General features: G+C 48.0%; 1 long non-coding RNA gene across 2 annotated transcripts; it reads left to right on the top strand.

Annotated features, from left to right (window-relative positions):
* The first annotated feature begins 1,257 nt into the window (after positions 1-1,257).
* Positions 1,258-25,948, top strand: LOC144943326 (uncharacterized). 2 transcript variants are annotated; one of them, XR_013639487.1, is made up of 3 exons: positions 1,258-1,319; positions 1,753-1,890; positions 24,837-25,948. It is a non-coding gene; the product is annotated as an uncharacterized LOC144943326 (long non-coding RNA). The 2 variants fall into 2 exon arrangements; XR_013639488.1 differs by lacking the exon at positions 24,837-25,948 and adding an exon at positions 4,627-4,767.
* Positions 25,949-26,655: the final 707 nt, after the last annotated feature.

Here is a 26,655-nt window from a genome sequence, read left to right as displayed (position 1 = left end):
AACTGCAGTTGAACGTTAAGTAAACTTCATTCGTACTGTGAGTATGGGGAGCGGAGAACTATCCAAATTAGAATTTGACGTATAATAAAATTGTTACTTCACTTTCGTGACTGCAGGAATTCATAGTCTTGGTTCTTTCGGTAAAATCACGTAGATAAGAAATAAAATAAAAATAATTTGTTTATACATTTTTTTATTTTTTTTTATTCATATTTTATTTCCTATCTACGTGATTTTACCAAAAGAACCAAGAATATGGACATATAATTACAAAGCTATGAGAAATTGATGATTGTCAGTGTGAACATCGTATCGTATAATGACAGGTGACGTCACGGACACGGGGTGGAGGGCGCACCCAACGTGACGTCACTCCCGATGGGGGCAATGATCTCACGATATTTGTTTAATCTAAAATGTGCTCGTTCAAATTAATAGCAAAAGTAAATCGAAATTCCAATGTGTAAATTGCATATTCACATTATTACCACCGTTAATAGGACAATTTGTTGTTTAGTCATTTGGGGCTCATTTGAGACTCTATTCTTCTTACACGAAGTTTCACTCCCCCCCCGCCTGTTTTGGACTTTATTTTTTCCAATTCCTTGAATATTCTGACAACTTCTCCTTTCCCATCCGTCGCTGGCAGCACTTGCCATCGAGTTGCCCATTTTTTTTTTCACACGATCCGTCAAGCTGAGCTACGACTTCCAATGATGCAGACAAACATTATGATTGGACCATGGTGGTGGGGGGGTGGGGAGAGGAGGGGACCTCCCTTTTTTTCAGGCCAACATATTTTGATCGCCGGCAACGTTAAAATCCTAACGGCGTCTCGGCCGCGAGCAGCTGCCTCGCCGCCTGCTGCAATAAGGCCCTATAAGCCACGGGTAATTCAACGTTTTGTCTAAGCCTGGAGGACAACATTATCTGCCGTCAACATACGCGGGGAAGGTTAACCGAGGCTTTTCACGTAAGCCCAAATGTTACAGCATGTATTAAGAGTGCCCTCGGCCTGGGCAAGGAGTGATGGACACCTGCTAGCCCGTATACACCGCGGCTGTGCAATACAAGACACCCAACAATCACATTTTCTCTTCCTCCCCCTTCCTCCTGCTATACTAACCTTTCAGCTTCCCCCCCCCCAGCCTGTCAGCAAGGAAAGGTTATGTCACGTCAGCTTTGACAGCGAGCACTAAAATAGCCGATGCACCTCCCTCCCGGCACGCTCCCTCCGCCGCTCGGCAGAGGCTGGCATTACCGCAGCGCCGTTCGCGTGAGACGACGACCCCTCGCCACGCTTTATATTCTCGCTGCAGGTACATTATCGCTCGTCGTCGTTACGGCGCGCCGGGGTTGGCTTTTTCTTCTTTGTTTGCAGGCCGCGTGAAAATTGAGATCGACAAATGCGGGGCCGATGTGTGTGTGAGAGAGAGAGAGACCAGCGAGGTCGCGGCTGCTGAAAATGAAAAAAACAACCCACCGCGCCCGGTGCTCGCTGCGTTAACCGTAATTCCCTGTGAAGCGCGATCATCCGCTGAAGGGAGGGGGGAGGAGGGATTTTTTTTTATTTTAAAGAAATGCGATCGCTCTTTTGCATTTTTTTTTGTTTTTGCCGATGGACATTTTCAATAGCGAATGCTCTCTTTTTTTGCCTGGTGAACCATTTTTTGTTGTTGCAAATCCACTTTCACAGAACCCACAGTAAGACGTGTGCATTTTGCGTAATTGGCTTCTGCTCCTCCGGCACAGCCAGGTACGAGCGCACCACTTCGCGGCGACTGTGGCAGCGCGACTGCCACTTTGCAAGCAAGTGACGCTGCGGCATTTGCGCGAACCACGGGCTGCGAGGGCCACGAACCGGGGCCTTGCAGGCTGCTGCTCGTCAGCGTGAGTTGCTGAAGGAGCCGGCCGGAGTCTCGTCCCGATATCGAAAGGGATCATTTATTGCCCATTGGGGTTTATCTGCGCGAAAATAAATCAAAACGTAAGGTGTCAATCGACAACGATCCTACCCATGGACGCATATTGATTGCAGGCAACCAGGTTCATAGCACAGTGTGCCAACCAATGTACCACCACTCCAATCTTTATAAGAATATCACAATTATTTAAATAAAATTACTCTTATTATCACTCTTCTAACGCTACTACAACGGTTACTTTTCTTGTCAAAGTCACCCGTATTGAGGTCTAACAAACTTTGCAGTTTCATCCACACTTCAAACAACACCGCAGGCACAACAATACACTCACCTACTCATCCTTGCACTCACCACGCTGCAGGTCAAAACGCTTCTCTCTCTGCTTCTCTTTCACTGCTCCGCTATGGAATTCCCTCCCAAGCATCTATTTCCCCACGTTATTACAACCTTTCTCAATCCAAGACACATGTTGATGCTTCATCTAGTGTTGCTGACCTGTGGCCAGTACCCATTATCAAGAAAAACCAACTATTGCCTTTCCCGATGAGTCCTCTCAAGGTGATTTACAATCCCCAACAGAAAATAAATCGGCAAAATGTAACATATGGTACTTGCACCACTATCATAAGGAAATGTGCAAAATGGAAGGAAACGTGCAGAGACACACACAATGGCTTAAGCACAACATTGGTAGCTTTGAGAAAACATTGGAGATTCAAAGCACAAGTCTTCCGGCGTGATCAAAACGCACAGCCGCACTCGGCTCTGAGAGAAGTAGTTCCATAGTTCAGCTCCACCTCCGATTGCACCACCACCACCACGAGTAACGCCTCGCCAGGCGCGAGCGTTCTCGCTCTTTGTGTGTACCCCCGAGCGCGGGCCTCGTTGTCACTGAACGCGGCTTCCCATGGGGCCTCGGCATCGCTTGGCTCCACGTGCACAGCACGACTGTCGCTCAGCAGCAGCAGCAGCACCGTGGCTTTCGAGGCAGTTGAGCACCGCCCCCCCCCCCCTCTTCAAAATCCTTTGAGTACAGCCGTTCCTGCTATACGTATTGGGACAGAATGTGTGTCCGACCTTCAGTGTTATTGTGTTCGGCCTGTGGTGAGCGTGGAGGCGGAGGCGTGGTGAATGAGGAGGGGTTGGGGGGGGGGAAGACATGTGAGAATGGTGGAAAGTAAAAATAAAATTGCAATCAGCTTTTTAATTTCGCCAACGTTTACACGTACGACGAGTCCCTAAGTGTCTAATAATGAGGCATGAATTGCCACGTTTTGTTTTACGAGGACGTGAAACTCATCGTATCCTCGTGTAGCGCCTGCTCCACGCTTCACGATGGGCGTTATGCAACCATAACCCGAAAAGACGGAGAGCAAATATCACGTGCTGAACTGAGCGGCGCCATAAGCGAGTAATGAGGCGTTTCGAGGCTGTTGCTCTTCTGCAATTTTTCCCCACTTCTGCCAATGTTATTCCGTCGATTTCCGTTCCGCAGATGGCGATTATGTTTTTGTGGATAATTTCTTGAAATGGAACTCTCCTCCCACAAAAACAATTTATTATGGCAATCGCTGAGTGCATCTTGGGGCTTTGTTTTAATTAAACTTAGTGCTTCACCAGATATCCCCATTGCCTAATTGAAATGTGCGGTGGTTTTAAATGCCCTCAATGTTAACACTGCACAGCTGCCAACCTCGTAAAGTCTCCGCCGCTAGTTGGAGCTAATGGAATTAGATAGGTTCAGATGGCACGCTTCTGTTAGTTTTGGTGTAAATTTCGGCGTACAATTACGGAATGACTCTGCTATTAGATACGCGAGGGCTCTGTCAGTTTTTCCATAATGTGCCAGTTTTAATTCCTGATTTTCTTTCTTCCAACGCTGCAGACGCTCCACGCAGACTCCATTGGCTGTAATCGATGCTCGGGCCGCGGGTGTATTTGTCTTTAACTGACATCGCTGCGTTTAGACAAAGTAAACACGATCAAAGTGATTTCCTGCTCAATTTAAACTTTAGGTGGTGCGTACAGCCCTGAGCATGTGGTGAAAATTCCACATGTCTCTGGTGGGGGGCGAGTACAGGCATAGGACAGCCACTATTGACCTCCCTGCGAAGGTGTACTTATTTTATTGACTCCGGACGGGATGATGGGCAGAGTTCAACTCCCAACCAGGATTTGATTTTGCAACCGTTCGACTGAGGCCACTCGCTCTGTCAGTTGTTTGAGCCACCCGGGCCAGCTTATACGGCTTGCGCTGACACTGCTGTCACCGCGCTTTGTGTCCTGCGGAGATCGGTCTGTGGCTACGCTACGGCGAGGTGGGTTTGACCGTTTTTGCATTTGAAAAATGTCTTCGGGATTACAGCTGGCAACCTGTTTTTTTTTATTTTTCTGGCAGCACATTTTTTATACCATTCACAGTCCAGAGAACAATTTAAATTTCCGAAGAGAAAAAAAAGAGAGAAATAAAATCCGGTGTGAAATTCATTCCTGCATTGTGACTCAAATTGCCAAAAGCAACGCTATGCTCCGAAATCCGAAGCAAGCAAAATTGATGGCCTTAAAAAAAAGATTGAAATAGGATTACATTATGCATTTATTTATTTATTTATTATTCGCTCCCAACATTTCTGCGCCGCTGAAAATGATGCAAATGTGAGCACTGCGACTTGCTCTGAGATGTTCTCTGCATTTTCTCCAGAGACCTCGGCCTCTGTGTCGAGGCTGCCGGAGAGGGCACGGCTGGCGTAAGGCCGCCAACGGGTGCCCCGCATGGCCACGTGGCAGCACCAGTCACCGGAGCCTCTGTCCAATGGGAGGGTCCCGCCTCCTCATCCACTGCTACTGCTGCTTCCATGGTCAGAAACTCCCTCGCACGGTCAAGTCACGGCTTTACAGCGCCGTCCTCTTCTCCGTGGCGTGAAGATCTCACGGACTAACACTACATTAAAGTATTTTTCTTGTTTTACCAGGTAATGATAATAATTGACACTTATAAAGCGCCTTTCATCCAGAGGTTGCAAGGCAATGCACAAAGCTAAAAGGAAGTAAGTCAATAGCTCATGCACTTCTAAAACCTAATGAGCACGCAGACTCATGATTTACCCACAGATACAAATACCCCCCCCCCCACACTCCCAAAACACATGACCAAATTAATCAGCAGGAAAGGCCTTTAAAAAAAAAAGTCTCAAGGCAGGATTTAAATAATTCGCGGGACTCGGCAGATCGAATATTCGATGGAAGTGAATTCCACAGAAGGGAAATAATAAAATAATAAAAATAAAGCATAATAACATAATTCTCACGACGTTTCGGCCACAACGCAAGCAGCCGTCCTCAGGTGAAGACCAGGTCTGTCGGGGAGACAGCGTCTGAATGGTCAGACCTGGTCTTCACCTGAGGACGGCTGCTTGCGTTGTGGCCGAAACGTTGTGAGAATTATTTAATGTTGTATTTTTATTATTTTATTATTTCCCTTCTACGTGACTTTACCGAAAGAACCAAGAAGATGAATCTCTGCGGTCACGAAAGCTTTAAATCGAAATTGAAATGAATTCCACAGCTTGGACAACACGGGAAAAGCCTCCCCCGGGTCACCCATTGGACAGAGGTGCAACCTCGGCACACGCAATAGCAGCCCACACTCAGACGACCGAAAAACTCACGTTGGGACATACGGGTGGAGGAGGTCACGAATGTAAAAGGGGGGAGGCATTGTTGAGGGCCTTGTAAGCGAGTAGTAGGATGTTGAACTCCACTCGGAACCTGACCGGTAACCAATGGAGATACTCAAGAATAGGGGTCATGTGCTCGGTAACTTGTGTTCGAGTAAGAACTCTGTCAGCTGCTTTCTGCACGCGCTGGAGGCAGTTTAACAGCTTGAGAGGGATGCCAGCTAATGATGAATTGCCAAATTCGATGCGTGAAAAGACAAACGCGTGAACCAGCTTTTAAAGGTCCGATAACGAGAGAATGGGGCGCAGTCTGGCTATATTTCTGAGGTGAAAGAAGGCAGCCTTAATGACCTTGTTAGTGTGCACTTTGAAAGTTAGTGAGGGATCAGGGAACACACCAAGGTTGCAGACTGTCTGAACAGCACCGACATTGAGGCCATCAATTAATACACCGACCGAGCCAGCCTTAGACAATTGATGACAGGACCCAACAAGCAGCACCTCTGTCTTCGCTTTTAACTGAAGAAAGTTAGACTGCATCCAAGCCTTAATTGTCACGAGAGAAGATGACACACAAGATGCTGCTGCATTGAGGGAGGATTAAATGTTAATGTCAATTTGAGTGTCAACAGCATAACAATGAAAACAAAGTCAGAGGTGGCATATGGTATGGCCAAGTGGGGGCCATCTATATGCAGAACAAAGTGGGCCGAGGACTGAACGTTAGTGGACGCCAAAAGAAACGGAACATGTGGCCTGAATTTATCCCTCCCAGAGTGACAAACTGTTCACGCTCAGATAGATATGAAGTAAACCAGCGCAAAACAGTGCCGGAAACCCCCATATCGCCTTCCAAACGCTCGAGCAAAATGTAATGATGAATGCTGTCGGAGGCAGCACTCAGATTCAAAAGGACAAGAATGATGCTAGGCTGGCCCACAACAGCAGCAACCAGCAAGTCATTGACTACCCTAACCAGAGCCGTTTTTGTGCTGTGTGACCAGACCAAAAGCAGGACGGAAATTGATAAAAACAAAAAAGCTCAAGGTTCTTGGAGAGATATGTCAGGTTGGAAATTGGACGATAATTACTGAGGAATTCTGAATCGAGGCCAGCCTTCTTGAGTATAGGAATGACAGTGGCACATTTTAAAACAGAATAGAAGGGACCGTACCAGATTGGAATGAGTTGCTAAGAAGATTGGTAATAAAGACTGCAAGAGATGGAAAATAGCATGAATAAATTTAGAAGGAATGTGATCAAGAGAACAATAGGTTGCTTTAGGACTAGAAATCAATGAAGAAACATTTGGTTGTGAGAGCTTGGAGAATGCAGAGATAACAGATATCAGAAATGGTGGCAGAACAGTGGGCATAATGGTAGGAAAAGGGAGAGATTGAATGGAAAGGTGAATTGTTTTGATTTAAAAACAAGACTTGAAGGAAATGGTCAGCATTAGCCTTGGTACTCGAGGAAGGAGCCTATGAACGGCCGAAAAAAATAATCGTAAGGTTATTCCAAGCAGTAGCTAGAGTAGCAGAAAGATAGCTGGTGCAATCATGGTTTAGTGCCTTTTTGAAGATTTGCGAGTGGATGGCAAAACCAGATTTTCTCCAAGATCACCCTACCTTGTGGAGAGTTGCCTTCCGTGCACGAAGGTCATCGTTGTACCAGGGTAAAGACCTCGCCACCGAGCTCCAGCGTGATAAAAGGGGGGGGGGGGATTGTTTAATATACTGTTAAATATACTGTTAAATATAGCATTGTAAACGTGCACCATGGCACCCGCAGTAGATAGGCATACTTTAGGAAGTGGTGAGTTAAGAATTGCTGAGGAAAACATGTGCGGAGTGATTGATTTTAGATTACGAAATCTGATCTCGTGCTTTACGATAGGATTAGGTGGAAGAATCAGAAGATCGAACATCACCACACAATGATAGGATATTCCAGGATCAATAAATAATAAGTTGGTGACAAACAATCCCCGGGAACAAACTAGGTCAAACATGTGACCACGAATATGGGTGGGGGGAATTAACATGCTGAGTTAAATTAAATCAATCTAGTAGGAAATCTCTGCGAGTCGATGTGTATATTTAAATCATCCAGCAGCACTAATCTGTCTGGCTGAATACAGCGCAAAAAGTAGCTCCGTTAGCTCCTCAGTAAAAGAACCGGTGGCCTTGGGAGGATGATAAAGGAGCAGAACTAGATGCTCGAACGACTGGAAGGCCAGCATTGAAGCTGTGCGGAGGGTGTTGGATGAGCGATGGAGAACTGCAAGAACACCGCCGCGGGCAGATGATTGGCGCTTGCCCTTAAAGGTGCATTCGCTAGGTAATGCCTGGCTAAGGACGATGTGATCATCTGTCTGGTGCCATGTCTCTTAGGCATAACAAATCAAAACGGCCATCTGTGATCAACTTACTAACCAAAGGAGCTGTATAACTAAGCGAGCGGACATTAAGAAGCAGGGGCGGTTTCTTCATTAGGGCGATTGGGCGACGCACCACCAATGTGTGAAAGGGACTTTTTCAATCACATTAACAATCTCAATCAACCACAGAGCTATGCTAGCCGGTACTGTGCCTCTGGATATAGTCCAATCAGCGTCATGTCACGTTCTGTGGAGTACCGCCTCTTTTTGGGCGATTTCACTCCGGCTGAGAATCGCCCAGAGTGTTCCCATAGACTTACATTCAAAGATGTTTTTTTTCGAAGGGCGGGCGCTGCAATGCATTCTCTATGGCTTCCGGGAGGGCTCGCACTAACGTGCTTACGTCATCATACGTAAGCACGTTTCAGTCAACAATATTATTTGTCGCCACCTAGTGGAATTTCGATTTAAAGTTTTCGTGACTGCAGGGATTCATCTTCTTGGTTCTTTCGGTAAAGTCACGTAGAAGGGAAGTAATAAAATAATAAAAATAAAACATAATAAAATAATTCTCACGACGTTTCGGCCACAACGCAAGTATCCGTCCTCAGGTGAAAACCAGGTCTGTCGAGGCGACAGCGTCTGAATGAAACAGCACACGTGCTTGGAGCATGTATATAAGCTGGGTTGGAAGGGGGGAAGAAAGGGGGAGCCTTAACAAAAGAATATGAAATATCAAGAGGAATTTAGCATATTTATGGGAAATGCAGGTATGTGACTAGTACTGCATATGCCCGTGCATTATGCAGGATTAGCAGCATCAAAGGGAGGGGATAAGGGTAGCATTAATGAAGGGAAGGAGTGTTAATAGTATGTAGCTGCAGTAACTAAAACCACCACGTAAACAACTAAAGTATAAACTACACATTATCATCAGTATACTAAATATACTCTACAATACGCTGAGTTACTAACATTAAGTAATACATTACAATTCTACGTCGTAAAAAAAAAAATATAATATGTTTGCATCTAAACTTTATTCTCTTACATCACACGAGTCTACACCCTACTATATACTGCCATAGACAAACCCAACATTAAATTATATACTGTATTGCACACCAAAGAAAGGTTCTCCTTTACCGACCACCTTGTAAGTGCCACGCTGCTACAAGGAGAGATGTTTCAACAGCATGGCCATACATTCCCTGTTGAGGCTCTGAACATCACTGTCAGGGCATACCCTATGTTAAATAAGGCGAAACTGAAGACTGAACTGTCTGTCATTTATGAGAGTCCAGAATTCAAGGGCTGCTGTGGTGCACTAGCGCTGTACCAGGTTTTGCTGAAGTACAACCTCCAGGATACTTTTTCAGAGACTGTTGCTCTGTTGAACATCCTCATAACCACTCCCATGACAACTGCTGAAGCTGAGAGGTGTTTCTCAACCTTAAAGAGAATCAAGACATTCCTGGGAAATGTAATGGGACAGGAACGTCTGAATGCATTGGCTATGCTTTCCATGGAGAGGGAACTAGTCAGGAACATGCCTGCTTTCAATGAGAGAGTAATTGATCACTTTGCTACTTTGAAAGAGAGAAGAGCAAAATTTCAGTATAAGTAAGCAGTGTATTAAGCGAGTAATGTGATGTAAGTAGTGTAATAATAGTGAGTATAGAAACAAACAAGGAGATGTATTGTAAGAGTCACTTTATTTTTCATTAATATTAAAGTAGTGAAGTTGCCTTTACATGCTTAAGCTGTTCATTTATCCATTGCCCCCCCTGAGAGATTTTGCAGGAGCCGCCACTGTTAAGAAGGCTAACACGTGTGAAGCTGTCGGGTAAATCAGGAGATGGGATGTGTGGAAGATGCAGACAATGGCCGCAGGATGCATCGACGGGCTACTTGGTATGTGGACCGAGGTTTCCGCCAGAATAACCATAACACGGGAATGGGATTTGGGGGCACCAGTGCAGTGGTGGTGGGCGTTCTTACATGACCTAAACCCCAATGGATGTAGGGTGGCCGACACAATATCTTTAGATTGCAGAGTTTGACCTCCAGGTGTGGAATAATGGGCAAGGATTTGGAGCAGAGGGACAAGAGAACAGCATGATTGAGTAATGTCATATCACACCAATGAGCTAAGTCACAGTCAAGGCAAGCCGGACACAGGCTGCAGTGGGCCTATTTGGATTGACGCAAAATGGCGTCCACTGCAGCGGGCAGGCCACGAGCCGAGGCAGGCCTGGCGCAAGCCACAGCAGGCAGGTCGCACGTGAAGAGGGCAGATGTAGTAAAACACAGCACCGCCGCCCCAACAAGCCAGGCCACAACCAAGGCGAGCTGGACACAAAGCTGCGGTGGGCCGAACGCCACAGCAGGGCAGGTCACGAGCCCCGAGGCAGGCCTAGGCAGCTCGGGTGCAGGCCACAGCAGGCTGGTCACGAGTGAAGACAGAAGCAGATGCGGTCGAACACAGCACCGCCGCAGGCAGCGGTGATCAAGGCCGCATGCAGTAACAGGTCCAGGCCCAAGGAGCCAACGCAAGGAGAATATATGTGAGCTGCAAGAGTCCTGGCTGCATGAGACCACAACAAGGGAAGGGATACGGCAAAGAAGAGTCTTTCACCACTAAAAAATACTAAATATATATCGCACCTAATGTAAAACAAATACAAATCGTAGTGGTATAAATTGGCTAAAAGTTGCAATAAAAACTTAAAACGATCAATAGATCAAAGATAGAAGTTAAAAACTAGATAAACAAAGCAGCAGAGCAGGAGCGGCAATAAGTCTGCCAGCATCCCCCACCCCCGCTGACCTATATGGCTCTCGTTCAGAAGGGACCTTGCCACAAATGATAGCTCAACAAAGTGGCTTATCACGTGGGGATTTATAGCAGCCAAAATACTCTAAACGCAAGTTTCTAAATGTGGAGGCAAAAAATGGAGGACCGGAAGAGAACACGCAAACTCCAAATATACAGCAGGCGTCAGGGTGGGTATCGAACCCATGACCCCTGTGCCAGGCGAAGTTGTTAACATCTCTACTCCCCTGCTGTGATCACGATAAGACTCAGAAACTCTATGCTGCTGGATGGTCCACAATATTGACACCCAAATTCAAGTCCATCCTCTGGGCCCTTCATTCACACCTTTTAACGTACGCTCGTTTATTTCCTGCTCTGTCCAGCAGCCTCCTACCCCCCACCTCGTTATCTTACCTCTTAAAATAACGCGACACACCACTTCGTTCACCTCTAAGACGGCAACGCTGCCCCTCGTTTCGTTTCGCAGCTTCTTAGAGTTGCGGTCGCATTTTAGATACTTTTGAAACACGCGTTGTCGTTGTCGTCGTTGTTGTTGTTGTCGTTGCACTGCCACGACGCTTCGTGGCTAATGGGGGGGGGGGGCTCTTTGTCTACTCCTCTCGGCACCATGCGCGGTGGGGGGTGGTGCAGAGGCAGGCCTCGTCACAATGCGGCGTGCCGCCACTCGCGACGGAGTCTTTTACCGCACATTAGCGGTGGTGTTCGTGGCCTGTGTGGGGGTATAAAAAAAATTAATTAGCGGCAAGGAGCCCTGATCAATGGTTTAATTGCGGACCGCTGGGCGTGCTATTCGTCACGCGGCTTACGGCAAGGTTATGGAACTCCGGCGTCAGGGTTCAGAGTCACGGCGACGCGGCGCTGAAGGGTGGTAGCCTGCCTTCTCCTGCCTACCCATTGTAATTAAGGCTAATGAGGTGTTGTAATGATGTTTTTGGAATTTGAGATGTCATTTCACTAATTTACCTCTCACTTAGCATTCCCAATGAGCAGCAAGACCCTGTCTCAGCAGATCTCCACTGAAGAGGTTTTTATTTTATTTATTAAGGCAAGCATACAATGTGTTCATGTAATATTAATATCCCCTCTCCACCAACACGCTTCTTGTAAAGGCTTTCAATTTTACACACATCTGTCTTGTTTTTGCAAAGACCCAAGGCCTGATCTGTGTTTAATGGAGAAAACGCACACGTGGAGATTGCAAAGTGGGAGTCGGAGCGCAAGAAATCACCGATTCGTCTTTCCATTCACAGGTCCTGTGCTCTTCACCCTGGGCATAATTGTATCATTCGCTTAAGAAAAAAGGTATTTCAGTTTGATCATTGGCTGCCCTGTCACTGTTATCTTCAGCTGCGCTGAATATTTACCGTGTTACCGCCACCCATGACCGCTGCCAAACGCTCCATTTCAATGTACCTTGGTTTCTTTTTTCACATAGCTGGTAGTGGTAATACACCTCGAAACGTGATGGCTTTTATCACAAAATCGGCCGTATGATCTATCATAATGCCACAGTATTGCTTTCGAACCATTTTCTAAAGGTAGCATGTTTTTGGGGGAGCTCCTCCGTATCCGAGGTCTTGGGATGCAGCTCCAAAATCCCCCCTGGGCTAATTTGGCCCCGACTGTCAACGCAACGCAAGCAGAAGCGCTGCAATCGAAATGTAATTTCGTGACGAACGCGATTCATTTTGTTGAGATTGCAGGCAACGGTGGTGAGAATCTGCAAAACAAACCTGTTTGCACCTGGAATCTCATGGCCACCAAGAGCAGGTGGCTCACAAACTAAAAATTGCGAGTTAAAACTCTGGTTGGGGTTTGACTCGATCCATCATCCTTCTTGGGTAGATACAAATAAGTACCAATTTGTGCCGATCAGCAGTGTTTTTCCTGGACGTAGGAATGTGGAATTGTCACCACTGGCTCAGGGCTGTAAAAAGGAGATGCGCATTGGCTGGATGCTGATGAGAGCAGCAATTCACTCTTGGCTTGTGTACAACTACAACTTGTATTTACCTAGCTTCTCAATGCACCTGCGTCTCGCGATGCCACCGCAATTACAAATTTCAAAGTGGCTGCTCGTCTCATACATTGTCCCTAATGGCAAGACTTTGAACGAGGCTCGAACCATAGCCCCGCGTCTTGTGCAGGGCAGAGTCTCATCTGCTGCTGGAGACGTGTTGGGCATTAAATTGCAAAACGTTTTCCAGACTTGGCGTGAGAATTCATGCCTGAAGGCTCAACCTATGTCAGAGTGTCCCGAGGGCTTGGGCACGTCCACAGCAGGAGGAGGGGACGCGCCCCCTTGATTGTGTAAACCCGTCCCCGACTGCCAGCTGTAAAGCTGTCCTCTAACTGCAGGAGCAGCAGTTTAGGTGCAACCAATGGGCAACAGCGCTAGCAAGAAGCATAAATTTATAACGAGGTCGTATAAAGTAAAAAAAAAGCTAAGCAGCTTTGCGTGTCGGCATCAAAGTTTCACGAAAGAAGGCTTGTCTTGAGGGACTCCTTTGTGTCACCAGAAGTGGTAATGAACCCTGATTCTGCGCCTGCGATAGAAGGTGACAAGGCCGGGGTTCTATTTTATTCTATATATATATACACTCACGACGACTGGCAGTGAAATAAATTAGACATGAAAACGGACGCTCTATTTAATAATACTTTTTCTGAAGGTCGCCTTCTGCACAGCGGAGCATGGGCAGGAGCATCGGTGGCGAATGACGGCTAACTTTATTTCCCCTGGCAGCCCGGTTCGCGCATCCTGACGTCCTGCGGCCGTGCCGAGAGGTTTTATGCGGCGCGCATTTTAACAAAATCGCTTCATTCGAAGTCTACATCCGAGGTGCCGCTTGCTCGGTAACGGGGAGCGCGTGTTGCGGCCACACCTGTGGCCCCACGCACCGTAGAGTAGGGCAGTGAATTATTTACCTTTACTGCAGCCTTGCACCCCTTGGGTTCTCGCTCGTAAATGGTTTGTTTTAATATTGTGAACAAATTCATAGGTTTGATGTAATAAAGTTGTTGTACCTAGGTGCCCGTGCTTAATTTGTGTTGTCGACGATTTAACTTGTAACACAAATGTGGCCGTGTCCCGCACCCCCCAGAAAGGGCATCACGCACCCCCAAGTTGGGTGCGTGCAACGCAGGTTGAGAAGATCCACTGACGTAGGGAAAAGCTGCACAGGAAATCATCCATTGTTTTCCCTAGCTCTAATTATACCACTCTGTAGAAATTGCTAAATTGTGCGGTATGGATTTTTTCATATGGTGTCATTTAAAAACGACAAAAAAATACATTGCCAAACGCTGTAAAAAAAAAAAAGCACAAATTGCAACCAACGAAATGTTTGGCGTGTTCATCGGGCTCGGGTGTTTTGCGTTTACAAAAAAACAACAACCCAACAACAACCTGGCACGTGTCGGAGGCCTCGCGCCGCGGCTGTGATTGGAACTTGTTCGAGTAAATGGAGCCTGGAAAATGAGTTCGCTGGGCTGAACGGTGACAGCAGCGAGCCCGTCCGTCTCGCCACGACCTCCAATGGGGGGGGGGGGGGACGACATCCCGATTACCGCCCGGGGAAGATGAACAGGCGACGCGATGATGCGACACTGGTGTTGGTGGTGGCTCGTGTTGCTGTAAACTCACGAACTGTCGGATATGCGTCTGTGCTCGCACCCAATGTACGTTGTACGGAGGGCGAGTGCTGTTGTGAACAGGTGTGCCTGTAAATTACACATTTTTTTGGAAATATTTAGTTAGTTTCAAATTAGCGGCTTATTTTTTTTATATTTGTTTGTGTCGCTCATAAATACGCCATGGCGGTAATTATTGACAGCAGCTGGGGTTCACCAAGACAAGGTGGGAGAAACGTAGAAAACCATTGTCGGTCAACGTCCCACACGCAGCGGATTTTTCACGAGACGCGCACCAAGCGATTTTCTTTTTCCTCCCGCAAACTTTGAGTGTTTTCTGGAGGGAACAGAATGCCGGGAAGAATAGAACTCGCCCTCGTCCGCCACGATCGCTCACAAACCAAGACCCTGCTGCTGCTACCGCCGCCTCCGCGATGAACTGGAGATGGGCAGGTGGAATTTGTAGCTGAGCAGCCAGCTCGGCACCCCCCTGCCCATCTGTTACAGGAGCAGGCAAGCTAAACTACACTAATTGCTTTGAGAAGGCGGCACTGCTTTGCGCATGACAAACATTTGGCTGTCCGTGACAGCGGGGCCTCCGGAGGCGCGCACGTAATCACACTGGAAAGCATCCACAGATTTACGTTTCGGGCAGTCCCGATATGTCCGACATATTTCTTCGGGAAATAGGCAGGGCCCTTCCGCACGCTGTAAAATAAATTGACTGGCGGCCAAAAACGCCGGCCCTGGCCACCGCGCCGCGACGCCCTGCACGACTTGGTGGCGGTGGCTCGCCCACGAGGTTAAAAGCCTGAGCGCGTTTAAGTGCCCTGGTGGCACTCCCAGAAACAATTGAGGTGGACATCGTTGAGTTGCCACTGGCCGTCTGGAAACGCCCACAATTAACCGGAAGGGGGGGGGAGGAGGGGGTCACCGTGACCCAGGCGAAATGGAGGCGGCTCCCCGCCCCACACGCGTTCTGTGCCGCATTTCATAATTCTGATTCGCGAGTGTCAGCTGCAGAGACCGGGCAGGGTAGCGGGCAGACGGCGAGAGGGAGCGTGAGGCTCTCGCTGCCAATTTGACTCCAATCGGAGAGACTTAGAGAGAGACACACTGATTATCATAACATTGGCCCTTACAGTACTTTTGCGTTTCACAAGATTGCCGGGTACACAACGTGCTGACATGTGTAGTAACATGGAACGGGTCACTGCGTAGCATAGCGCTGGTTGCTGGTGGAGAAGGGGATCTGCAGTTGCAGCAGCCCTGTCTGTCAGCAGGTCACTTGATAAGTCAGAGAGAGAGGGATGTAGGGCAAAGGTGATAGAGGGGGCACGTGAGGTAAGCCCAGGAACCCGCTAGTAGGTTCTAGAGGGGGAGCGAGGCCACGCCGGGAGGATAAAAGGGGACCCCGAGCGAAGGCTCAGGGCTGTTGCTTGGAGTGGGATCCCGTGGTCGTGCTGCTGGAGTCTTCATCTCTGTCTTCACCTTCTCGGCGTTGTCAGTCAGACAGTCTGCCAGCTGTCCTGACTGAGAGTTGTAGTTATCCCTTGTGAGATGTGAAGGCTGATGATAGAGTGTCTCCTGCTCCTAGTGTCTCTGAGTGCGTCGCTATACGTGTATGAAACAAAAAGTTGTTGGTTTTGTAAAGAACGCACGTGCTACAATTTTCTCCAAATTCTCCAGTTTGAGGCGAAGTGGTATTTACGCGTTGGCAGCAGCAGCAGCAGCAGCGAGCTTTGCTTGACAGCGGTGAGCAGGAGCGTTGTGTAGTGGGCGCACTGCGGTCACCTGCATAGCCACATGCCCCCCCCGCCCACGGCTGACGCTGCGTCAGAGTCTCTCTGGCGGTGTCTTGACTGCGCCGTGCGCCGGTCCTTGCTGCTGCTGCTTTTGTTGCCGAATGTTCTCCAGTGAATGGCCCTGCCAGCATGCGACCACTTCGCACGCTCGGGGTGTGCGAAGTGGTCGCATGCTGGCGTTTCGTTGCGTCGTTTGCATTGTACGCGCGTTCCTAATGCGCGTGCGTGTCCTTCCTTTTTTATGCATTGCGCGCACATTTGCACCTGCTGTGTTAGTGTCTGCAAAAAAATGGAGCGTGATCGACATGAAAGTGGAGCAGTGCCGTAGTGGTTCGTGCACTGCGCCACGAACCCGGTGACCTGAGTTCAATTCCCGGGCACGGCGATCACCGGTGGCGTATATCTGGAATGTTCGCCTCGGATGACTCGGTCTGGTTCGATGTGTAGGCATCAGCACTGGAGAGACAAAGGCGTCCATGCATGGTGCGAGCCACACCACCACCCCCCATCGTAAGCGGTGCCGGCTTTCATAGGTGCTCGCAAACAGCACTTTCCCCAACAGTCTATTAAAGGGCTCCACTGCTTTTGTTGTTGGAGTGTGGCGTGAATGTGAGCTGGAGGAGAATGTTTCGGAGCCACGAAGCAGGGCACCGGGTGGCTAAAAGCCAACGAGTTGGCACAGCGGACAACGCAGGTGGTGTATCTCCGTCATTTAATCCACAGCACCTGGGCCTTTTCCATAACCTCCTGCCAGTGAGCCTTCGACATATTTAAAGTGGCCTCAAAAGTGCACCTAGTCTGGGCACACGTACTGCGGTGACCAGCAGATGCGGTGACCCGGTCCTTGGCATGCGCCGTGTTATGAACACGGCGACTCGAGTTCATTTCCTGCCAATCAATGGCTAACATCGGCAGCAATCAATGTCAGCGGGGGGGGGGGAGGGGGGTGATGCAGCTGGCCATCAGCCATGTGCTGTGCTGGCCTCTTTGTTTACTCGCAGTACTAACGCCAAGTCCGTGGATATATGGGGAATGTTTGTCAACGTGTGATGTGTTTGTGCACAAGCGCATTTGCGAGATTTTACTTCTACCCGTGTGTGTGTGTGTGTGGCCGTAGGAACACGTGCACGTGTCTGTGTGTGTTTACACGCGTCGCATATTTTTGTGTGGTTGGTGCCCTCGATTCCTGGCCGTGGGATATTATCAGAGTGGAAATTGACATCAGAATTTGTCCCGGGTCCTCGGCTGCTCGGCAGCGAGATCAGTGCCAAAATCATCGGCACGAGGAGACGAAGATAGGCGTGGTGCTGGCAACACACGAAACAATGACAAAGATCCCCCGTGTAACCTTGACAGATTGTTGGGGCAAGTGCTGTTAGCGAGTACCTATGAAGGTCTGCAACGGCACACGAGGGGGTGGGTGGCCAGCACCAATCCCGACCGCCTTTGTTTCCACCAGTGGCGATGTTTACACACCGCACCAGGTACTCATTTGAGGCTGAGTCTACCTAGGGGAGGCCCAGAACCGGTACAGATTATCGTCACCGGTGTTGACCGTGAGCGGGAATCGAACTCGGGTCGCCGGGTTCATAGCGCAGCATAGCGCTAACCGCTACACTACTGCTACCCACACAGACACACAAACGACCCCCCCCCCCCCGCATATGTTTGGTTCGATGCTCGCTAACTGCACTTGGCCAAGCAGTCTATGTAGGCTATACGGGGATCTTTGTCTGCCGGTAACGTATATTGTTGTGTGTTGGGGGGGGGGGGGGTAGCCTCAGGGGCACACAGGCTGAGAGATGAGACAGGGTCACCTATAGGTACGCCCACCTTGCTTCCAGGGAGCCGTGCGCTGCTCTCCGATGATGGATATCAAACCGTATTCATTCATCACCTGTCGGCGATAAACCATTTAGTACGGACTAAGAGGAGGGACGCCGAATCTTAAAGAGACACTGCTTTCAAGAGGAAGAGGATAAGAAAAAACGAGAAAAATACTCAAGCCCCAAAGCCTTCCAGCTAATATATAGTCTTCTAAAAGTTTGGTGGAAGCCGCATGTGTGCTGTCATTTCCGCGCAGCAGTCGTTAAAGTATCTGGATAGGGATGACCTGGAATTTGCCAGAAATAAGGGGATGGTTTTTGGAGAAAAATACACTCTGGCCAAGACTTGTGATCCATGCTGGGTTGTTCGTGAAGGGTACCGACTGAGCATCTTGATACGTGGTTCATATTTAAAATGAGCGACTCCAACGAAAGTCGTTACAATTTAGAGTTACAGATTTTGTGATTTCTTAGCCGTTTCCCCCACGCAAAGTAATTCCTGGTAAAGATTTTTTTTGACAATGATATAATTATTCAGATTTATCTGGCTGTCGCCTGATGAAGCTAGTTGTGATTACTGGCGAAATGTCGTACTTGGATTGTAAATGTTGTGGCTTGGCTCTCCAACACACCGGTGGTGCTGTACTAGTACACTACACTATACACTACACTATACACTACTACACTATACACTACTACACTATACACTACACTATACACTATACACTGCACTATACACTACTATACACTACACTATACACTACACACTAGTGCTGTACTAGTGACGAATTGGCCACGTTCTGTTTACGTGACAACCCTTACTAGTCGGCTGTGTCGGGTGGTGGTGGCGGGTTTAACGACACTTTTATATATTTACGCGATCTAACCCAAAAATGTTACGCGATGTAACCCAACCCACCCCCCCTCCGTATTATGCATGATATTGGTCGCCAAAGCCTACGTGTTGATGTTATTGTGCAACGGCGGGGGGGGGGGGTGTAGGACGAGGTCGTCTCGGCGAGAGGCACCGGTGCCGACACTGGGGGGACGTCCTGTGTTGAAGCCCAGGCACCTGCTTGTGATTGAAACCGCATTCTCAGGTTTCGCGAGTTTCAGTTGATGTTGAGTTCATGGTCTGCGCAAGATAAGCACAGCAATAACGCACCACAAATTCACGTTAGATTTTATTTTGTCTACTTATCTTGGATAGATTCCAGTTCTGAGAATAGCAGGGGTGGGGGGCGAAAGTTGCATTTACACGTGGAGGTTTGCGACGTGTGCGCCCCTAAGTGTGGATGTAGAGATCTGTTGAAGCGGCTTCAGCAGAAGTATTTATGCGACATCGTCCTATGGGGATATCTGATGCAGGGTGATGCCACTGCCAGCTGCGAGAGTGACAAAAAACGCATCGTAAAATAGCTGTTTGAAAAAGAAAAAAACTACTCTTTGGTTCTTTCGGTAAAGTCACGTAGGTGGAAATAAAAATAAAAATTAATTTCACCTACGTGACTTTACCGAAAGATCCAAAAAGTATGGATCCTTGCAGACACGAAAACTTCAAATCTAAATAATTTTCATGTAAAAAAAAAATTAGGTTGCAGCAGCTTGGGAAGTCCTTTATCGAGAAGTTGATTGAACATGAGTGATGATGATGATGATATTCTAATTATATATTGGTGGCATTTCATGAGGAGAAATTGTATTTGTAACTGCAGCCAGCAGTGCATTACCCTGTGTCACAGAATGGTCCAGGAAAGACGTCAAACTCCTCCCTAAGGTCAGGTTAATACTCCTCTTCATCCACACTTGGTGCACGCCTTTAATCCTCTGCAAAGAGTGTGTTTGCCTCGTATTAATAAAACCAGTGTTTGCAACACCTATATTAGAAAAAAAAAGTATTGCTGGCTGCCTGGCTGAATTGCTGGCTAGTGCACGTGAGTGGGAGTGACGTCACCACGCACGTCTGCGGGATGACGTCACCCACATCCCACAGCGTGTTGCCGGGTTCATGCGTCCCGCTGAGGTCACTTCTCCCCCCACCACCATCCACCCGCCCCCCCCACGGCCGTAGATCACTCGAAAATAAGACAGAGGATGGAGATAGGGGAGGTAAGAACGAGAGATGGAGGGAGAAAGAGACAGAGAGAAAAAAAAATGAACCCGTAAAAACAAAGTTTTTCACTATAAATCCTTTATATGCGTGGCGGCTAGAGTCCTCTCGTCCTCTGGCTTGAGATGGCTGCCACCTATGGGTCAGATGATTGCCTGGCAGCATTAAGCAATTGGTAATTAAATATAATTGATTTTTTCCTAAAAAGTGTACAATTTTTGAAAAAAAATTTCACGAAAATAAATTGTCACGCACAACGAGTCTGTGTGCAAAATGTCAGCTCGATTGGATCACGGGAAGTGGGTTAAAAAACGACCGAAATATTTGCACGGTCGTAAGCGCGCAAGCAGGCAAGCAAGTGAACTGAATATAAAGGATTTAAAAAAGAGGGCAGCGAGGGAAAGTGATCAGCAGTGGGAGAGAGGGTTAGGGAGAGGCAAGAGATATTGAGTTGGGAGAGTGAGAAGTAGGAATGAGGAGAGCAATGGTCAGAGGTGGGAGATAAAAGGGTGAGCGGGGGGGAGAGACGGGGCTCTATAAGATAATTATAAAATTTCGATTTAAAGCTTTCGTGACTGCAGGGATTCATCTTCTTGGTTCTTTCGGTAAAGTCACGTAGAAGGGAAGTAATAAAATAATAAAAATAAAACATAATAAAATGAATTAATTCTCACGACGTTTCGGCTACAACGCAAGCAGCCGTCTTCATTCTTCACCTGAAGACGGCTGCTTGCGTTGTAGCCGAAACGTCGTGAGAATTAATTCATTTTATTATGTTTTATTTTTATTATTTTATTACTGCCCTTCTACGTGACTTTACCGAAAGAACCAAGAAGATAATTAATAAAGTTTTGCTGGCTGGAGGGACGGACGTCACATCCAAATAGTGCGAGTATTGCTCGTACGCAGTGAAAACCCAAAAAGTGATGTTTGTGCAGTCGTCGGTAACCGACCTCAGACCTTCAACTCAACACGAGATGAACTCTGTTCAATCACAGGCGGCTGAAGCTTTTATTTAAACAAAAGGATGTCGACCGTGCCAGCTCCGCACTCTGACCCCTGAGCCACGCGGCCGCCTCTTACGAGGGTCTGCAAACTCCACCACGCGCCACGTGTCCCACGGCTGCCATTTACCCAGGATAACATCTTTGCTCGGGGAGCTCCTTTTATTATTTTTAAACCGGAACAACACATTTGACCAGAAGAGTGGGGTTCACCGAGACACGAGAGCACAGCGTTTGTCCTCCGGCAAACATTGGGGGCAGCACGCGCAGAAAGCCCCCAGTCGCAAGCACAGGAATGCACAGCCTTGCGCGCCACCGCAACAGAGGAGCTCTCCACCCCCACCACCGCCACCGTTAATGGCAGCGCCGGTAACAACAACAACGACGACGACGATCGGAAGTTGTACATCGAGGCAGGGAGAGTGGACCTGTGGCGCCGTGCATGCGTTACGATATCGTTAGGCGCCGTAAGCGAAGGACTTTAATGCTGGGGTAAAAGCCAAGTTTAAGTGTATCTTGAGTGTAATGCGCATCAGGCATGTGAGACCAAATAGACCTTACAGCGCTGATGGCAGAATCAATATCACATTTGCTTTGCTTAAAGCCGGACCTACGCCGGTCTCCCCACAGTCCTCGCAGGCCCCCCCCACCCCCACCATGGCCGCTGAAAGGTAATTATTCAGTGACGGTCCAACACCGCAGTCGCCAGCGCCTTGAATACCGACCAGAGTGAAGAACAGAAGCTCTTATCTGCAGTGGAATTCAGCATGCGGGTCAATAAAGGAGACAAATCAATTCAGGTTTCGCCTCCCGCCGCTCCACTAACACTCTGCCCCCCCCCCTCTGCCCAGCCAGCCCCCCTGCCTCCCCTATTTCTCCATTGAGGTGGAAATTGCTCGTGCGTGCACAGGGTCTCTGTGCGTCGCTGTGGAAATGGGGCGATGTGGGTTTCTGCTCAGCCCGCGCGCGTGTGCGTGTGTGTGTCCGCCTTTTTTAGTTGCAAAATTTCCAGATAGACCTTTACTTTTGTGAGGGATACAGAAAGTTGCCGCGCAATTTCTCCGGTTCTTTAAATTGCTCCGGCAATTTCCTGTGACTGGTAACGCACAGCAAAAAATACACCACCAACCAACCACCCTGGTGACATGCCATTACTTTCAGATATTTATTTTCGTGGCTTTTCAGCGACAAACGGTAATGCAGTGTTTCTTCATCATTGCGGGCATTTTTGTTGTTGATGCCATGGTATGGAATTGTTTTTCTTTTGTTCTTCCCCCCTCCAAATGTATCGCTTAATATGCTGAGCTGTGTTTAATATATAAATAAATGTGTGAAAATGTGTAGCTGAAAAAAATACAACTATTTTCAGCATATATATGTGTGTGGTGCGGAGCGGTTAGGGTGTAGCAATTAGCGCGCTGTGCTACGAACCCGGCGACCCGAATTGGAAACCCGCTCGTGGCCAACAACAGTCGCGATTATCTGAACCGGTCCTGGGCCTCCCCTAGGTCGACTCAGCCTCAAAGTAGTACCTGGTGCGGTTTTGCAAATGTCGCCACTGGGGAGACAAAGGCGGTCGGGCGTGGTACTGGCCGCCGGTGTTCACTAACAGCACTTGCCCCAGCAGTTTGTTAAGGCTATATCAGGGGATCTTTGTCTTTGTTATATAGCATTAAACATCTTGTGAGAATTCAGAAGAAAAACATCAACAGATGAAGCATTCAAACTTTTATAAGTTCCCGATGGAAATGGGACAGAGAGTTCCCAAGAAAATCTGGCATTGAATTGCAGACATTCTCGTATTTTTAGGATTGTAATGTGTTTTAAGAATATACATTCTAATAGTACAAATACAAGAAAAATGAGCAGCAATGTTCTATCCAATTTCTCGCCGTCTAAAGTCTATTTAACAACCTACCTTGAAATAATCTTGCGGAGTTCACTTTGCCTGCGCGATGCACTTTCTGCCGGTTGTGTGCCTGTCCGCACATCTCGGCTGAGAATAAATAATGAGCTGGTGGAATCGAAGCGTTTTGCGTCTGGAACATTAAAATGCCCCCAGAGAGGGATTTGACAACGATGGGTAGCGACAATGAAATCCTGGACGGTCCAATTTACTCTCGTTCTTTTTTTTGCCTTTCTTATGCTCGTAAAATGCAAATAACTTACATCTCCCCAATAAAAGTATTCTAGACAAAACACAGCAATGGGAATTGGGTTAAAAGAGAGAGGGGGGGGGGGGGTTGCTGGCATAGCACAAACTAAGCGCTGTAATGACAAAATAATGGAATTATTTACAGAGGAAAGTGTCGATCAGTCAGAAGACGACTTTCTCAGGAGGGTCCTGCATCTTTGAATGTTCAGCCAATTCTTTTTCATGAGTGCTTGTGGAAGAAAACCAGAGCGAGAGCCCGCCGCACATCCGATGGGGGATAGCACCCAGCACAGTCGTCATCCCCTTGGCCACGACACCCGGGCAAGTCCTGGTGTGTGCACGCAAGTTGAACTTCTTTCGCACCGTACGCAGACAACCGTGCTGACCGGTGGTCGCTCACCTTGGCTCCACGCTGCTCGGCATCCTGCATCTAACGCGATCTGGGGGCATTTACAGTGATTTAGACATATTTGCAGTTAATAATGTTCCCAGAAATCCATAGTATTAATCCACTAAGTGTTTATTGATCTCATTTAGAGATGCGTTGATAAATGCATTTTAATTGTTTACAACAGCTCGGGTAGAGCATGTCCCATTAGTGCCGTCCATTACTCTCCTGCATCTGTGCGATACAATACAATGTGCATGTATATTGTGTTTCGATGTCACCGCGTCTCGGGACGCTATACAAAAACAGTGGGTGTGTTTACACTTAAAGGAGAGAGGAGAGAGCAGCTGGGTGTAAGAGGAGGAGGAAGAGAGAGGAAGGGTTTGAGCCTGGACTTGAACAGGGATGGGTTAGCCAACAGCATCGGTGGCTGGTGGTGGAAGGGTTCGGGTTTGCGTTCCAGAGTCAGGGGGCAGCAGAGCAGAATTGGTGACCTTTCATCCACGCCACCCCACAGTTAGTCTCAAGGCAGTCAAACGAATATCTTTGCCTCTCAGAAGTTTTGCGAAATTCAGTCGAAATCCTAATTTAATCGGGTTGGGTTTTGTTGTGCATTAGCTGATTGTGAACCGGGCTGAGACCATCGCAACTTGCTACCTGAGATTTCCTCCAGACAATGGGAGCAGCAGAGGAGAACGAGCCACATCTCGCCGAGCCGAAGCGGCTGTGAAGGCTCCCACAGAGATGCTCGCAACATTGCAGCGAGTGGGACGCGCGCGTGTGCTATGGCCACAGATCGGCAAGTGATCGCTCTGGCGGTGCTGTCTGTGTGGAGCCGCTCTTTGAGATCAAGTTCAAGTTAATTTATTAGGTATAGCCCTGTGAGCCATTCGGCTCTTGAATCGGGTGCAACCGCAACAAACAAAAAACTAAAACATGAACAAAAAACATCTTAAAGTGAATATGTGACTAAGTGCAAACAGAAAATCCAAGAAAAGACAGCAAAATATTGCTGTGTTCCTGGCACGAGACACAATCGCTAGAGGCTGGCTCTCCTAACGCGCCTTGTTCCCCCCCTCCCCCTTTTCTTTCAGTAATGCCCGAACGGCCGATCCGAACGTGCGGGGCATTGCGTTGGGCGAGGCAGGATGGCGAACGGTGGGACGCTGAGGTCGAGCCAGCGACGGATGACAGATTGTCGTGGGAACCTGGTGCAAGGAGTGAAAAGGAGCCCCCCCCTTCCCCCCACCTCTCCTACTTTCTCCACTCGCTGTAGCCCAGTGCCTCGAGCAAGTCGGGGTGGAGGGTGGGGGGTGGGGGGCACCACTGACGTAGCTGCCGAGCGTGCAGGCGGTGCAACTGCACCGGGGACCATGGGCCCGAGGGGGGGGGGGGTGAGCCCAGGTGATGCGCTACAGCCAGTGGGGAAATTGAAGAGGAAAGCGGTGGGCACATTGTATTCCTCGCACGAGAGCCCATGCCAACCAAGTTTACACCATGAGGCACAACGCATTAAGAGCGTGAGCTCTTTAACCGTGCGCTGCAGTCGTGTGTAATTGCCGTGTTACAGCCCATCGCTCGCAGCGCTTTGGACCCGCCAAGCAACACATCTCAATGCTGGCCGCCGACGGACACGGCCATTTATCTGAATTCACACATCAACTGGGATGTCTGTTGTGGCACGAGTGGAGAAGATTGACAATGTGATGCGCAGTCCTGAACGGTTGGTGACCTCCGCGTTGCTGCCCTGAGAGTCAGATGCTGAGAGATGTGGTGCTGCAGCACGCTTGGCGCTTAGGGACGCGGTGGTGTTTAAACGTACTGACGAGGTAGATGGACGCATCCTGGTCATAGTTCCCTATGACCACTGTTTCATTGCTTTTATGGCTTTATTTTTGTGATTTTCGAAACGTTTTTTGGTTTGGCCATGTTTGTTTGTTGTAGTACAGAGTTAGACTGATGGCCTTAATCTAAGTTGTCTTGTGGTTGTTGTTGTTGTTTGACTTGCATCCCACTGGGATTTTTGCACAGGGTTGGTGTACGGTGATTTTTCTGCAATATTTTGCTGTCTTTTCCTGGATTTTTTGTTTGCACATGGTCACTTTAAGATGTTTTCTTGTACATGTTTTTGTTTTTTGTTTGTTGCGGTTGCACCCGATTCAAGAGCCGAATGGCTCACAGGGCTCTACCTAATAAATGAACTTTGAACTTTGATCTGTATTGCCTCTGTATGACCTCTAACCAGAGGTGCGGCGCCGTCAATTCTCCTCGTCACATCCAGCGCGGAAATGTTCAGCATTTATCAAAGGGCGGTTCATTCGTGAATATGCACTCGCATAGATTTAAACGCACTTTCAGCTTTTGTTCCATCTTCTCTGTCGGCGTCTGTTTCTGATCCGCACGTCACAGAAGGTAATACACACTGCTTAAAAGCTCTCTTCTTGTCACATTGGTATGACAACGTGTGTAGAGAAACCGATTACTTCCCATACATCTCTAACCGTCAGTCTCACAGCTGGTGGGAAACAAAAGTATATATATTTGAATGAATGTGTGTTCGACGAGTGACAAAGGAGTGGGACGTCATCTTTGGAAGAGGAACACAAACATATTCAGGGTAATCGACATTTACTTACGCTGGCCTGCTCTTCCGTGATCGCTGACAATGCGGTGTGACAGAGTATTATCAAATAATCTTCATGACCCATACACAAAGTGGGGATGCCTTCATCCAGAAGAGCATTGACAGAGCTGTACATTATTGTTATTAATATTTTTGATTCTAAAGTAATGATCACATTCACATAATAATGATGGTTTTGTTGGTGTTGTTTGCACGCGTTGGTTTCCAAGCCATGTAGTGTTCCATAAAACAAAAACATTGCTGTGGTTTTCCCACCTGATGATGATTGC

This window comes from Lampetra fluviatilis, chromosome 30 (assembly GCF_964198595.1).
Source record: "Lampetra fluviatilis chromosome 30, kcLamFluv1.1, whole genome shotgun sequence".
Lineage (NCBI taxonomy): Eukaryota > Metazoa > Chordata > Hyperoartia > Petromyzontiformes > Petromyzontidae > Lampetra > Lampetra fluviatilis.
Note: the sequence above shows the minus strand (reverse complement) of the source record. Positions and strands in the feature narration are given on the sequence as shown.